The sequence below is a fragment of the Rattus norvegicus genome, chromosome 20, assembly GCF_021556685.1.
Source record: "Rattus norvegicus strain SHRSP/BbbUtx chromosome 20, alternate assembly SHRSP_T2T, whole genome shotgun sequence".
NCBI classification, from domain to species: Eukaryota; Metazoa; Chordata; class Mammalia; order Rodentia; family Muridae; genus Rattus; species Rattus norvegicus.
The window spans coordinates 586,988-599,976 of NC_141553.1; positions in this window are offsets into that span (position 1 = coordinate 586,988).

Sequence of the window (12,989 nt, forward strand, 5' to 3'; positions counted from 1 at the left end):
CAGAAGCAAAACTAAGAAGGGTCCCATAAGGGAAGATATCAGAGTAGTCATCCAAGGAGATCTACTAAACCAGCTCTTGAACCATCCCTGATGGTCTCTGTCTCTCTGTCTTTTGTCTAACCTCTTTTTAAGTTTACTCATGGAGCCTTTAATTACTCCTGAATGGTCTACATAGAAGCAACAGTCTTCTTTTAGTGTAGCACAGTGACCTCCTTCTTTAAGGAATATCAGGTCTAATCTTCTCCTATTCTGAAGGACTACCTCTAAGAGGGAGGTTAGGGATTCTTGGAGGTCAGCTAAAAAGTCTTTTTTACTCTTTTTATATCTAAGTCAATGGCAGTTCTGAATTCTCCATAAGCCTTGTGTTGCAGGGCAACAGCAGATGTCCTTGTAGCTGCCCTTGCAGCACCTAGACTCAGCCTTAAGATAGCCCTAAGTAATTCTCAACTCTCTTTTGTGTCTTACTAAGTGTTTAGCATCAGGATTCCAATCTGGACACTATCTGAACCTACACACAAAGGTCATGACTGCCCTTTAGAACTTCTAAACTTATGCAGGTTGTGATCCCTGAGGCGCAGTCCCAAGAAGTGTTAGGAGTACTAACATATGCAATGTTTACATCATTTGCAATAGAAATCAAGCCTATCCCCATACCTATCCCGATGGAACCCAGGGCAAACATGAAATTCTTGTTTCTAAAGCACACTCCTCAAGTGAGCATTATAGCAACCTCCCAGTCACGTCTCTGATGTATCCACTTATCTGATGTGCAAGTCTAGGGAGCTTTTTGAAGATCTGAATGTCCCTCTAAGTCCCAGCTCTCAGCCCCAACAGCTAGTACGCGGCTGGTGAGGGCTGAGACTTGATGGCTGTCAGAGTGGTCAGCAGCACCAAGTACGGTCCTTTCCAGTGAGGCTCAAGTATCTAGGCTCGGTGTTGTCGTATGTAGCCGAGTCTCCGACCTGGAACTGATGAGATGTCTCAGGTGTCTCCGGGGCACAGGCTGCTGCCAGCTGTGAGCAGATTTCTTTCTGTATTACCTGTAGGTCTTTTAGCCTGGCATGCAAATCATTATAACTATGACATGTTGGTTCAGTAACATCATCTAATACAGTCAGAGGAGCCGAGGCCCCATATAAGATCTCAAAACGGGTAAGGGTGAATCTGGAAGGGATATTTCTTGTTCTGAAGAGAGCAAGAGGGAAGGAGTGCCACCCAGTCTGCGCCAGTCTCCATGGTCAATTTGGTCAGGGTCTCTTTTAGAGTTTTATTTATTTATTCTACCTGTCCTGCACTTTGAGGTATGTAGATACAATGTAATTTCTAATCGACCTCTAAATACCTGGCCACACCCTGGCTTACCTTGGCATTATCTCAAGGAAAAAGGTTGGAAAAAGATATTCCAAGCAAATGGACCTAAGGGTCAAGCTGGTGTAGCCATTTCAATTTCTAATAATAGAGACAAACAAAACTTAATCAAAAGAGATGGGAAAAGAATCTATATATTCAAAATAAAAGTTTACCAAGATAACATTTTAATTATTAACATCTATGACTGAAACTTAAGAGGTTCCACTGTTGTGAAAGAAACACTTCTGGGGTTGGAGAGATGACTCAGTATTTAAGAGCACTTACTGCTCTTCCAGAGGTCCTGAGTTCAATTCCCAGCAACCACATGGTGGCTCACAACCATTTGTAATGGAATCTGATGCCTTCCCTAGGTGTGTCTGAAGACAGTGACAATGTACTCATATACATAACAAATTAAAAAATATTTTTAAAAAATCATTAAGAAAAAAAAAAAGAAACATTCTGTCACACATTGATCCTCACTCATTGATAGTTGGAGACTCTAATGTCTCTCTCTCACTAATGAACAGGTTCTCCAGACAAAAACTACACAGAGAAATGTTCCGGGTAATTAACATTAAAAAGCAAATAGCACAACTGATATTTACAAAACATACCACCTAAACGTAAAAGAATAAATATACCCTATTCTCAAGAACATATGGAACTTTCTCCGAAAGTGATGACATAATAGAATACAGTATAAATCTTAAAATATACAAGGAACTTGAAATAACACCACTGTGCCTATCAGATCCCCAAGGAGGAAAGCTTCACAGCACCAACAACAGAAGCATCAGAAAGCTTAGAAACCCACGGAAACTAAACAGCTCTCCACAAAATAAAAAATGGGTGAAGATAGAAATAAAGAAAGAATATTAAAGATTTTCTAGAATTCAGTAAAAATTAATATACAACGTAAACTACATAAACTTATGAAACCCAAGGAAAGTAGTGAAAAGAGGAAAGCGTTTAGTGTATGCGTACAGAATTTAGAGAAATCTCTTCCTAGCAACTTAGTAGAACCTGTGAGCTGTAGAACCAAATGAAGAAAGCATAGCTAAAAGGTGTGGTGTGATTACAGACAGAAAGTAATTAATAAATTGAGGGTTGAAATCAACCTAAAAGGACAGAGAACAATACAAAGAAACAATAAAATAGAGTTGATTCTTTGAAAAAGACAAAAAAAAAAAACCCAAAAGCAAACAAACAAACAAACAAACAAAACAGAATAGGTACCACTTGCTAAAGACAACAGAAGAATTCATTAGAATACTCCCAACCAAAAAACTAAGGGCTGGATGGTTTCAGTGCAAAATTCAATCTGACTTTCAAAGGAGACTGAACGCCAAGACAGCTCAAGGTATTCTACAAAGCAGAAACAGAAAGAACATTACCCAATTCATTTCATGAAGCTACGATTACCCCAAATTCTAAGCAAATAAAAACTTAACACGGTTTTTACAGACCATTGTTTCTCATAACATAGGTGCGGAATTGCCCAATAAAATACCCACAAACAGAATCAAACAACAGATTAAAATGACTCACAATGTTCAAGGAGGTTTCATCACAGAGGTGCAGGAATTTTTCAACATATGAAAATCAGGAAATGTAATCCACCATTTTAAAAAACTATCAGGGGGGGAAAAAAATCACAGGATCACTTCAGTAGATACCACACAAGCCTTGGACAAAAATACACCAATTCAGAAAAGAATTGAATAGATTAGAAATACAAGGGATAGACCTAAACATAATAAAGGTCATTTACAGAAAGCCTATACTCAACATCAAGTTAAATGGAGAGGAACTGAAAACAATTCCACTGAAAAGAGGAGCGAGATAAAGCTGTCCACTCTCTCCTTATGTATTCAGTATAGTACTTAAAAGCAATAAAACAATGAAAAGAGATAAAGAGATATAATTTGGAAAAGAATTGGCAGATGATATGATAGCATAAATAAGTGATCCCAAAAATTCCACTATCAAAGTCCTACAGCTGATAAACACTTCCAGGAAAGTGGCTAGATCTAATATTAACACAAATAAAATCAGTTGCCATCCTCTACAGAAATGACAAATGGACTGAAAAATATGGAGCAAATAACACTTTTCACAACATCCTCAAATAGATATAATATGTTGGAGCTAATCTAAGAGAGCAAGTCAAAGATGTCTTTGTTAAAAATTTCAATTCCTTGAAGGAAATAATTGAAAAATATGTGAAACTCTCTCATGTTCATGAGTCAGCTCTGAATGTAGATGATTACAAATAAATCCATATACATCACCCTCCATAAAACTCAATTCCAGCTGGATCAAAGGCCTCAAAATAAAATCATACACACTAAAACTGATATAAGAGAAAGAGGAGAGCAGCCCTGAAGGTACTGGAACAGGAGATAACCTTCTGAACAATACACCTATAGTGTAGGTACTAAGACCAACAACTAATAAATGCGACCTCATGTAACTAAAAAGCCTCGGTAAGGCAAAAAACACAGGCAGTAGGACATAGAGACAGCTTAAGAAATGGGAAAAGATTTTTACCAACTCCACAATAGATAGAGGCCTAATTACAAATGTATAAAGAATTATAAGAAAATACATATTCAAGAGCAAAAACCACAATTGAAAAAATGGGGTGCAGATCTAAACAGAATTCTCAACAGAGGACTCTCAAATGGCTGAGATATATTTAAGGAAATGTTCAACATATGGAAATGCAATCAAAACTGCTTTGAGATTACAATTTTACACTTGTCAGAATGGTCAATAATACAAGTGACATGTCATTGTGGCAAGGATGTGGAAAAGGGGAACATTCCAATCCCGCTGGTGGAATAGAAAACAATATACCCCAAATATACTCCATCCTACCACGAGAACACTTGCTCAACTGTTCATAGGAGCTTTAATCGCACTAGACAGAAACTGAAAACAAGTGAGATTTCTCTCAACTGAAAAATGGATAAAGATTGTGGGGCTGGAGTGATGGCTCAGTGGTTAAGAGCACTGACTGCTCTACCAGAGGTCCTGAGTTCAAATCCCAGCAACCACCTGGTGGCTCACAACCATCTGTAATGAGATCCGATGCCCTCTTCTGGTGTGTCTGAAGACAGCTACAGTGTACTTAAACATGATAAATAAATTAAAAAAAAAATTAAACAACAAAAAATTAAAAAGAAAAAAGAAAAGCAAGAAAATGACCTTAAGTCTCCTTTTATGAAGAAGACAGACATTTAAAGAGGAAATAAATAAAATCCTTAAAGAAATACAGTAAAATACAATCAAACTTGTGGAGAACTTTAAAGAGGAAATGAAATATGAAGAAATACAGAAAATGCAATCAAATAGGTGAAGGAAATTAGTAAAAATGTTCAACCTCAGAAGAGGGAAATAGAAGTAAAAAAGAAAACACAGGTGCAACCCAGAGGGTTGAAAACCTAGCAAAGAAAACAGGAACTAAAGAAAAAAGCATCACCAAGAAATACAAGAGATTGAGGAGAGAATCTTAGGTGTAGAAAATATGATAGGAAGAAACTGATATACTAGTCAAAGAAATGCCAAATCTGAAAAGTTTTTAACTCAAAACATCCAGGAAATTAGAGACAATGAAAAATGAAACCTATGAATAGTAGGAATAGAAGAAGATTCCCAGATCATAGGTTCAGAAAATATAATCAACAAAATCATGGAGGAAAATTTCCTTAACATAAACAAAGAGATACATGAAACTCACAGAGCACCAAAGAAATTGGACTAGAAAAAAACACCTTCTCGCAAAATAATAATCAAAACTAAATGTACAGAGCAAAGAAAGAATATTAAAAGCACCAAGTGAAAAGGGACAAGTAATATGTAAATGCAGACCTATCAGAATTATAACTGACTCCCAAACAGAGATACTAAAAGCTAGGAGGTCCTGGAAAGATATCTTGCAAACCCTAAGGGACCACAGATGTCAGCTCAGAGTTCAAAGCAAAACATTCTTTTTGTAAAAAAATAATTTACTTATTTATTCATTTATATCCCTATATTAACCAGCACCCCTCTTCTTACATTATCCCTTCACACAGATCATACCTCCGAATTCTGCCTCCAGTCCCCCAGAAAAAAATTCAATCATTATAGACAGATAAAAACAAGATAGTCTGTCAAAAAATGTCAAGGATGTCACAGACCAGCTTTGACAATCAGGAGTTTGGGGAGCAAACCAAAGCAAGCAGCTGATGGAGCTCAGTAAAGAGGGGCTAAAGGGGGTTGATGAGCCACCAAGCAAAGGGACCTGCTGCCTATTGTAGTTATTAGAGAAATTACTCAGCAGACTTTTCTCTGAGGAAACAAAGCTTGTTGCACTGGGACTGGCAGTACTGTTGGCCAATGAAAAATTCAGAACTCATTGCTTAGGGTCAAGTGAGAAAGAAAACAAAAGACAGAAAATTCTTATACACACAGAGAGAGAGAGACTGAAGTAAAATGAAGACACCAGTAAGTTCATACATATAAATGCATACATAAAACTATACATGTATAGAGACAGAGAGGGAGGCAGACAGATGGATGTACAGACATTTATGTATTCACACATCAAATGGATGGAGAAAAGTTCAAACAAACAATCGAAGCATTTCACACATACACATATGTATACATATGCAAATTTCATCTTAGTACCTCATAAAACTTCTAAAATGACAATATACTCCCTCACTAAACAAATCTACAGGAAGACTGACCTAACCATTGGATCTTATCAGATCACCATAGATTAAAACCGGACTTCAACAGCGGAAACAACAGAATGTCTATAAACTCATGGAAACTCATCAGCTCTACTCTATAACCACTGGGTCAAAGAAGAGATTTTTTTTTTTAATTAAAAAACTATCTAGAATTCAATGAAAATGAAGGCACGGCATATCCAAACTTACGGGGCACAAGGAAAGCAGTTCTAAGAGGAATTTCACAGCACGAAGTGCTTTCATAAAGAAACTGAAAAGATCCCATACTAGCAACTTAACAGCATATCTGGAAGCTCTAGAGCAAACAGAGCCAAACCCACACAAGAGGAGTAGACAACAAGAAATAATCAAACTCAGGGCTGAAATTAATCAACCAGAAACAAAGAGAATAATACAAAGATCTTCAAAACCAAGAGCTGGTTCTTTGACAAAATTAACAAGATAGACAAACCCTTAGACAAAGAACATAAAAGGCAGACAGACAGACAGTACCCAAATGAACAAAATCAGTAAATAAAAAGGGATACCTAACCATGGACACTGAGGAAATTCAAAGAATCATTAGGTCTTACTTTAAAAACATGTATTCCTCCTGAGAGACACAGCCAGAATACAGCAAATACAGAGGCGAATGCCAGCAGTAAACCACTGAACTGAGAACGGGACCCCCGTTGAAGGAATCAGAGAAAGAACTGGAAGAGCTTGAAGGAGCTCGAGACCCCATATGAACAACAATGCCAACCAACCAGAGCTTCCAGGGACTAAGCCACTACCCAAAGACTATACATGGACTGACCCTGGGCTCCAACCTCATAGGTAGCAATGAATAGCCTAGTAAGAGCACCAGTGGAAGGGAAGCCCTTGGTCCTGCTAAGACTGAACCCCCAGTGAACGTGATTGTTGGGGGGAGGGCGGTAATGGGGGGAGGATGGAGAGGGGAACACCCATAAAGAAGGGGAGGGGGAGGGATTAGGGGGATGTTTGCCCTGAAACCGGGAAAGGGAATAACACTCGAAATACTCAGGTTAATAAAAAAAGAAATAAAGAAAAAAAGATAAAAAAAAAAGAGAAACGAAAGGAATTAGAAAGCAAAAGACTAACGCTGCTTTGTGAGTTAGAAAGTGATGTAGTATTGTTATTTTTATAACTTCCTAGATTAAAATAAAAACTATGGGCTCGCAGGTGAAAAAAAAAAAACATGTATTCCACAAAATTAAAAGGCCTAAAGAAAATGAATAAGTTTGTCGATAGATAAAACTTACCACATTTAGACCAAAATAAACTATATAAATAGTGCTATAACTCCTAAATAAAGACAAGCAATTATTAAAACTTTCCCAACCAAAAAAGACCCAAGTTCAGAGAGTTTTAACACATAATTCTACAAGGCTTTTACTCCTCAAACTATTCCACAAAATAGAAACAGAAGGAACATTGCCAAACTCATTCTATGAGGATACTCTTATCCTGACACCTAAACCACACAAAGACTCAACAAAGAAAGGATTTCTGACCAATTTCCCTTATGAACATTGGTAGAAAAAATTCTCATTAAAACGCTAACAAATACAATCCAAGAACACATCAAAAACATCATCCACCATGAAGATCGAGTAGACTTCATCCCAGGGGTGCAGGGATGGTTCAATATGTGAAAATCCATCTACGTAATGCACCAAACAAGCTGATATAAAAAACACATCATCTCATTAGATGATAAAAAAGATTTGAAAATATCTAATACCCCTTCATGTTGAAAGTCTTGGAGTGATTTGGGATGCAAGACATATTTCTACTCACAATTAAAGCAAAACATGGCAGGCCTACAAGTCAACATCAAATTAAAGGGAGAGAAACTTAAAACAATTCCACTAAAATGGAGGACAAGGCTGTTCATTCTCCCCATATCTTTTCGACATAGTACTTAAAGTTCTAGCTAGAGCAATCGGACAGCCAAAGGCGATCAAGGAGATACATATCGGAAAAGAAGAACTCAATGTATCACTATTCACAGATGACATGGTAGTGGCATATAGAAGTGACCCCCAAATTCTACAAGGAAACTCCTACAGCTGAAAAACACCTTGAGCTAAGTGGATGGATACAAAACTAACTCGAGATAACCAGTATCCCTCTTTATACAAATGACAAAGGGGATCAGCAAGGTATCTGGGAAATGACACCCTTTACAAAAGCCACAAATAATATAAAATACCTTGGTGCAACTCTAACCAGGCAAGTGAAAGACACGTATGTAAAGAACTTCAAGTCTCCGAAGCAAAAAACTGAGGAAGATATCAGAAGATGGAAAATCTCCCATGCTCATGGATTGGCAGGATTAACAAAGTAAAAACGGCCAACTTATTGTCAGGCATGACAAGGTTGCCAATGAGTCTGCATGACAGTTTTGGCTGCGGGAGTGAAGTCAGCTTTAAAGTATGCACCTCTGGTTTTCTAGTGTACAGGTGTTGATCTTACATGTATGCTTGCCTGTTTAGCCTTTTTCTATATCATATTAGTCCTCAAATTAAACGTTAAAAATTTAAGGGAAAGGGACTGAGGTCATTACTAGAGAAGCAAATGACTTTGATATATTTAAGAACAAACTACTTTGGGCCTGACCCGTTTAGCACCTTTATGTTCTCATGATAACTCTATAACCTTAAGTTTATACCCAGATGACAAATAATTTGGAGCTTTTTCTGAGAGTAAAAAGTTAATGATGTATAACTTGCTATAGCAGACACTGAACTGTGACTTTCTGTGTGTAGTATGTTTTCTGGTGATATCATCATATAGTTTTTCAGGAAAAATAATGGGCTCAAGGAAAATTATAAAAAGGTTTCTGTATCATATATTGCTATAGAGCAAAAAAATAAAAGTCTGACGAAAAATCAGAGAGAAGAAAAAACTGAGAAAAAGAGATAGAGACAGAGCCAGAGAGAGAGACACACACACAGAGACAGAGACAGAGAAACTGACCACAGCTGTCTCCAAGAGCAGTTTCAGAACAGCAATGAGTCACCTGCCAGCTCACACCTGCATCAATGCCAACTCTGATTTCACACCTATACAATCCTCCCATTCTTAAGAACCCTAAAGGGCTGGGGATTTAGCTCAGTCGTAGAGCGCTTGCCTAGCAAGCACAAGGCCCTGGGTTTGGTCCCCAGCTCCAAAAAAAAAAAAAAAAAAAAAAAAAAAAAGAAAAAGAAAAAGAAAAAGAAAAAGAAAAGAAAAGAAAAGAACCCTAAAACTAAACAGTCCTTGGCATCCAAAAGCCATCTACAGATTCAATACGATTCCCATCAGAATTCCAACACAATTCTGTACAGAACTTGAAAGAACAATTCTCAAGTTAATATAGAAAAAACAAAACAAAGCCAGGCATAGAAAAAGAGAGGCTGATCGATGGAATCAAGACAAAGTCCATTGAATAAACCAACACAGCTATGGACATGATATTTCACAAAGGCAAAAGGTATACAATGGAAAAATGAAAGCATCTTCAACAAATGTTTCTGGTCAAACTGGAGGTATGCATGTAGAGGAATGCAAATAGATCCATATTTATCACTGCATACAAAACTCAATTCCAAGTGGATCAAAGAACGCAGCATAAATTCAGATACACTAAATCTAATAGAGAAAGTGGGAAACAGCCTTGACTACTTTGTTATTTGGTTTCAGAGCCTGTGGGAGGGAGTTGCATGTTTTGCATACCAAAGCAGACCCAGCTCCCAGGTTCCTCCCGAATTCCTCAGTCCCTACCTGCCATAGCCTGCACCTTACCCTGAACATTCCAGCCCAGGGAATAGGCTGTCCTTCTTCCCAGAGGCTCTCTTCCCTATATAATCTAGACTTTTTGTTTTCCCCATACTCACTTCAATTCTTTCCCTTTTCTCCCTCTCTCTTCACATGGCTTTCTCTTTCCCCTTTCTACCTTCCCATGGTGAATTCCAGGGCTTTGGGTCTTGGAACAAGTGAACTTGCCTGTGAGTAGTTTCCCGATAAATCTTCCTTTAATATAAATTGGATCATTTTACCAGTGAAGATATTACTTACCAGTAGGTACAGGACACAACACCCTGAACAGAAAACCAATGATTCAGGTACTAAGAATGGGAATTCATGAAACTAAAAAGCTTCTGTAGGGCAAGTGAAAGGAAAATTATACAGATTTAAGGTTTAAAAATATGAAGTTAAAAGAGTATGTTTCAAAATTCACAAACTCAGGACTAAACACTTTGAAAATCAAGTCCAGGCAGCCCCGCCCTGCCGCTAGAACTAACAGACCATAAAAGAAAAGGAATGCAGAACAGACCAGGAGTACAGGATCTGACTCACAGGCCACCTGGCAGGAAGAGATAAGTCCCCAGCCCCCGACATTCAGGACGCCCCAAACCTGCCAATGTGTGTAGCTATACCTTATTACCTCATCATGTGAAATAGCCAATCATATGTGAACATGTCTATATGCCTCGTTTGAATCCACCAATCCCTGTAACTATGCATCTGCTTCTGTATGCCCGCTTCTGCTTCCCCAAACCCTATAAAAGCCCCATGCTGGAGCTGCTGGGCGCACAAGTCCTCCGAAGAGACTGTGTGCCCACAGGTACCTGTGTTTTCCAACAACCCTCTTACTGATTGCACTCTTACTGATTACTGAGTGGACTCGGCTCGGTCATTGGGCGCTTGGGTCTCCTCCTGAGGGAAAGGTCCTCTCCGGAGGTCTTTCACAAGGACCACTATCAATAAGACAAAACAGGACTCTATAAACTGGGGGAAAAAATCTACAACAACCCTGCATCCACCAGAGCGCTAATATTCTAAATATATAAAGAACTCAAGAAGTTAAGAGAACAATGACCCAAATGCTCTACCATACTACAAGGACATGTGCTCCACTATGTGTATAGCAGCTTTATTGATAACAGGCAAAAACTGGAAACAACCCAGATGCACTTCATCTGAAGAATGTAAACAGAAAATGTGGTTCATTTACACAATGGAATACTACTCAGCTATTAAAAACAAGGATTTTGCAGGCAACTAGGTGAAAGTATAAAAGATCATTGTGAGTGAGGTAATCGTGACCCAAAAGAACATGTATAGTACTTATTCACTTAAAAGTGGATAATAGCCATAAGATACAGGATTCACACAATACAATCCAGAGACCCAAAGAAGCTAAACAAGAAAAAAGGCCCAAGAAAGGAAGCTTGAAGTTCACTTAGAAGGGGGAAGAAAATAGTTTTAAGTGGCAGATGAAGGGAGGGGACTGGAGGGAATAGGAAGGGGAATGTGGGGATTCAAACTAATTTGTAGGGAGATATAGGAAAGAGGGCCCAAAGACCAAGAGAATGATTGGAAATCGGAGACCGGGATGGGTGGGTACCATCTCAAGGACTAGTCAGAGATCCTGGATAGGAGGGAGAGGCTATCAGGAGTCTATGGGGTGACTTAAGCTGAGACTCCTAGCAATGGGGATATGGAACGTGAAGTGCCTACTTTCCGTAGCCAGGCAGGAACAACAGTGGAGTGATAAGGACTCCATTCCACCCACAAAATTTTGTCCTGTCTATAAGAAATGCGGGGACAGAGATGGAGCAGGGACTGAGGAAATGGCCAACCAAATAACTGGACCAACTAGAGACCTATCCCAGGGGCAAGCACTAAACTCTGACAGTATTAATGGTATTGTGTTCTCAGTGTCTGGCCCCAGTCCATTACCAGCTTTCCCAAGCATAGTTAAGGTTTTAGAGAAGGAGCTCTGTTTTATCTCCATACCTCGGGGCCTTGGGGAAGGAAACCAAGGCCGAGGCAACAGACTGTTACTGGCTCTAACAAGCATGTTCAAGGGTTTTAGAAGGAGCTATGTCATTCTCCATACATAGGGACGTCAGGGAAAGCCTGGCTTGATCAGGCCAGGACTCATCAAAACGGTGCTGTTTTAGCATTTCAAACAATTTCCACCAGGTGTCATCTTGCCCATGTAGCAGAACTATGCTTTTTTTTTTTTTTTCTAGAAGAAAACTGAACCTTTGTGGCACACCAGGCCATCATGTTTATTGTGATCCAGTAATATCACATTGGGGAGCTTGTTAGAGCTCTCCGATATGGGGATGGGGCTAGTGTAAATCAGGGTTGTTTCATATGATTTGGAGCCCTATTTCTGGGCAATCCTGGTGAACAAACATGTGTATCCTAGCACTCTAATGTCTAACAGGCCTGGTTAGCACAACTGTGGAGTCTTTTACAGGCAGTCTTCCCTCAAGTAAATTCTACTTGATGTGACTTACTCTCTCCTCGGCACTAGTAAATCCTTTACATCTTCAATTCTACTCTTTTACACCAGAGTTTAATACTGTGATTGCTACCCAACACGTGATATGCAACTTCCACGAAGTTAACTCCAGGTGGAGCTTACACCTTAATGGGAAATGCTAAGAGCAGAATATGTAGAAACTAGGGTTCTCCGAGTTTGGTATCCTGCGAAGGATGTTTCTACACAAGCCACTATGCAGATGCAGGCCCCACAGGGAAGTTATTCAGAGGCTACTGCTGGGTCTAGAGAGTGGATGGAACACAAAGAACCCCACGGAAAGTCTCACCAAGCCAGCTTCCACAGCCCAGCCCTCTGATCCTCCACGTGCTTACCATGTTGAAACTTCGGAGCTTGTCAGATTGCACCTCAGAGCACCAAACAACAGGAATCAGAGCAGAGCACGCCAAACCACTCAGGCAACTAAGTTAAACCAGCCTCCTCCTCCTGCAACCCGGAAGAACCTTCCTCCTCTTTGACTGGCAGGTCGTTCCTAAGGGTCTGATTGGTGAATGTGTCTTGAGTGACACGAGCACCTCCCCTAGTGTTGAAGCTTGCTGGAGGTCTCA